The sequence below is a fragment of the Pteropus vampyrus genome, unplaced genomic scaffold (assembly GCF_000151845.1).
Source record: "Pteropus vampyrus isolate Shadow unplaced genomic scaffold, Pvam_2.0 Scaffold30, whole genome shotgun sequence".
NCBI classification, from domain to species: Eukaryota; Metazoa; Chordata; class Mammalia; order Chiroptera; family Pteropodidae; genus Pteropus; species Pteropus vampyrus.
The window spans coordinates 459,237-463,770 of NW_011888811.1; positions in this window are offsets into that span (position 1 = coordinate 459,237).

Consider the following 4,534-nt stretch of genomic DNA (forward strand, 5'->3'; position numbering starts at 1 on the left):
CCATCCTTATCAGGAGACTGAACTTACAAGCCATAAGACATTTTATACCTCTGAGCAAGTGTCAGTGTGGAAATACTATTCCGTGACATTCATTCTAACTATGAGCCTTCTGTGACTGAATTAGATATTCCAGCTTAAGGTCCAAGGGATGCTGATTCTTGATGAAAGCTTTATTGGGTCACAGTCTCTTTTGAGAGTCTGATAAAAGCTCTAGGACTTCTTCCTAGAAATAAAATACATATGTACATAAATCACCCTACACACAAACACACACTCACACAAAAACACACACACAAGTGTGCTTATATTATGGGGTCTCATGGACCAGTTGTGCGTGGATACAGTTAAGAAACTCTGACTTTGGGTAAAAAGACCCTTCCTTGAATCTCCAGGGCTGTGTGGTCAACTCTAACTGCCAAAGAAGCCGTTATGACTGTTGGCCAGGTGTTTGTTTCCACTGCTATTGCTGTTGCAGCTCCTGGTGAATGAGGAGGAACTGTGGTATGTGTTTCTGGTTAGATTTCAGGTTTAGAGTCTGAAAGTTTCTTGACCAGTGCTTGGTTTAGTCCATTGTGTTTCAAGGGCTTTCAAAGCTTCTAGTTCATTCTTCCCACTCCCACCCCAGATCTTCCTTTAGTCCAAGATCTGGGCTGTAGAATGCACAGGAACTTGACAGCTCCTCTGCAGAACCTCAGCAGCCACACCTGACCATGGTGGATGCTTCCACATGACTTGGCACAAAGAGGTCAAGTAGCTTGCCCAAGTTTATGCAGCTCCTAAGTGGTAAAGTTGGGGGTGACATCTGGGCAGTCTGGCTTGAGTCTGTACTCTTTAACTGCTACATAGGAAATATAACAATTATATTTATATAAATATAGCAATTATATGGAAAGGAGACAAGGATATATTCAGTAAAGCAAAGTAGATATCAGAAGAGTTATAGTAAGAATGGAGCGGGAGAAGGAACAATATATGTCGAACGCTTAGAAAAACATTCGAAAGGGCATATTCAAAGTATATTATTTCAGGCGTTACTTTTATATGGCTTTCACTTTCTTCCTTTATAATTCCTAACAATCTAACATTCTTATTTAATAAGCTTGTGTTTCTTTTACAATTAGAAAAGATATTTTTTTAAAAAACCAGACAACTCTTAGTCTTAATTTGTTTTGACAAATGTTGAGGAATTCCTGTTTGACTCAATTGGTATTGGTTTTCCCTGCTAACGTTTTCTACAAGTCAGTACCTTCCTAAATTTCAATTATTTAATAATTTAATGTCAGTTCCACATCTACATATTAGTAAAAACTCTATAACTATCCTGGGAGTTATAATTAAGGAGATATGTAGGGATATGAAGATATAATACTGAAATGATTGTAATAGGCATGGCTGCTTGGCTGACCCTAGAGCCATTGAAGGGATCTATTTCTTTATTTTCCTGTTAGAAAGATCAGACCTAACTGGCACTGCTCCCCACTCCTCCAGTCTGTTCAGCCAATTGTGAGAGTACGATTTTTGCAGTTGTAGCAGCCATTTTGTGAACTTGAGACTACAAGCGAGGGAAGGATCAAAAAATAGTCTGATTTCACATGTGGTGCTGCAGAACCAAAGCCAGTTGACACTTACCTTCAGACTTCTTGTTTCGTTGGGAAAAAAAAATAACTTGTTTGTTTAAGCCACTGGTAACTTTTATTAGTTGCAGCCAAACATATTTCCAATGCTCAGGGATTATTCTTTCTTGGATATAAAAGTGTTTTCTATCTTATCTTACATAGAAATATTGTTCGAATCATTTTCATGGAATCCCTAAAGACTACTGAAATTAGAAGTGAATTAGAATTAGAGTTCATCTGGTTAATTTTTTTTTTACATACAAAAAATAATATTTAGGGAGAGTGATTATCACAAGGTTATCCAAATAGTGGTTATTTTCTTTTATAAACATCTTTAGAACTTAGCATGTCAGTGCCTTCAGGTGGCTTTACTGTTGACTACAAGTTGTAAGTCATAAGTCATGATGTACAAGATGATAGACATGAACATCCTACTATATCTCAATGGATAAACTGCCTGACAAGAAATATGTTTGCTCCTTACCCTGAGCATGGGGACTGCTGGCTGATGAATTTGCAGAAGATATGAATGGAAGAATGCTTGCCTGAGTGTTGGTAGCTATTCTTCTTCATAAGCACTTAAAAGTCATTTTGTTGGATGATTTTGGTCACTGCTGGAGGTTTAGATGTACAAGGCTATGGCAGCCAGCACAGCGATGAACTCATTATTTTTGTCTAAAAGGCCAACTCAGCCTCTGCTGGAACATCTTTTTGGAGTTTCTGTATCACTCACAGCTAATGGGTCTGCACTTGCCACTTATATTTCCAAAGTAGATTCTGGAAGTATAATATTAATTTTAAATGAAGCTTAACAATGGAGAAGGTGAACACTAAAGATATAATATAGAACCACAGATGTTTATTCTAATAACTACATTTTAATGTGAACCAACGAGATCTTTTTCTCATGGCCAAGCTATAAAATGACCCCAAAAATCAGAAGATAGAGCTATATCCTAAACACCTGTGAGTAAGCTCTCAGCTCCAAAGTCACCTCCAGTGGAATGTTCCTTGATCTCTCAACCTGAGGCAGCCTTACAGCCTGAGATCACTCTATTTTAGTTTCTAGAACCTAGAAGAAACTAAAATAATCTGACCAGTATTATATTAACTTTGTTTCTTGTTCAAAGTATCTCTCCTCTCACTAGCATGTTATATCAGAGGCAGTGGGACCCAATTTGTCTTGTTTACTGTGGCATCCTCAGTGAGGATGGCAGGCCTCAGAATAGGAGTTCAATATATACTTTTGAATGAATAAAAGGATGACTATGATGTTGTCTCTAACTACTCTGGCTACTTATTCAAGAAATTGTCTTTTAAGAGTGAGATGGAAGATGGATTCTCTTTTTTCAATTTTGGTGATTGTATTAATCTGTGTGTTAGCCAAGTACTAGTGCACTTCATTCCAAAGAGTTACAGTATAAATATGTGGGGAAATATTGGCGTAATTGAAACTATCACATGCCTTAATTTCATTAAAATTCACACGTGTGTGTGTGTGTGTGTGTGTGTGTGTGTGTGTGTGTACATGTAAGTCAGAGTCATATAACTAGCTTTTGCCTGAGTGGCCAATGGTCTGGGTTATGAGGAAAGAATATATTTTTAAATTTGTGCCAGAATTATACAGATATTTTCACATTTCACTGCATAATATGTTATATAGATATTTTCACAAGTTACAACTGATCCTGTGCTCTAGGCATACATACACATTGGTCTGAGACCCAATATAAAAAGTACTGAAACCAGGCCAGCATTAGCTTTGCTTGGCGAACCTGCAGAGAGCTTGATTGAAAAGAAACCTAAACATCTGCAATCACTACATAACAAGAGCAAGAGCTTAACACTATGCCCATCAGAAAAGAGCTGGCAGAGAGTGCCAAAGTACCCTAACACTCTCGGGATGGAGAGTTGTGTGGGATGTGGTGTAGCAAGAACACTATTCAGCTCCAGAGAGGATCTAAGCTGCCAGCAAACTGAATTTTCAGAGTAAGATAAAACATTAATTACAGATGTCAAGATTAGAATTTGCTTTTTCTGCAAATTCCATGGGGTCTCCAGGCAACTTGATCTTTGAATTCCCAAGGTATTAAAAACCTGCAGAGAAGAGATTGTTATTTTAATGTTGCAACAATCCCCACCTTGAGCACTGCCAAGTAAAAATCTAGCTTAATGACACAGACTATAAAGAATATTTCTGTTTTTTTTTTCCTGAGGGCTGACATTTAAAACAATTTAAGCTGATAATTGTAGCTGTAAATTCTTCCAAAATTCTATGAGTATACAAGGTGCCTTGCCTGAGCTAAAGAAACAACTTGTGTAATCACTAAAATTGGATTTTGATTTTAGAAAGCCTTCCCACACACTAGTTTTTAAAAGTATTTATTACTTTAAAAGTGTTTGTCATTTTAACAAAGAAGCACTTCCCAGAAGAGGAATTTGGTTGTTGGAAGGCAAAAAGCTGAGTCCTCATATTTGATATTCATAAATGTGAAATCACCTTCTCCTCTCTTTTTGCCCCAGTTCATTAATACTGATCGCAGAGGTTCCTTGGGAACAGAACGCAGATTAAATTACCAGTGTCCAAAGATTGGAATACGTTACCAACCTCCAAGCAATATCTGTTTATTAGAGAGAAAGTGTTGTTATGGGTATAGACCCTCAGGCCATAGAAACACAGGTGTACAAGAAATGTAACACTCCATTTTTTTTTAAAGCACTAACCCTCATCTCAGTGTCAAACCCCATTCTGTTGAGTGGCATAAAACATAAAGTTAGTCACTTATGTGTAAACTCAATCTTTCCAGGTTTAAACTCAGTAAGTTGAGAGTTTCTTTTTCTCCATCCTTCTTCCTAGAGTGGCAGATGGAATCATGGCATCAGGGAGACAAGCCCACTGCAGACAATGTACAGATCTC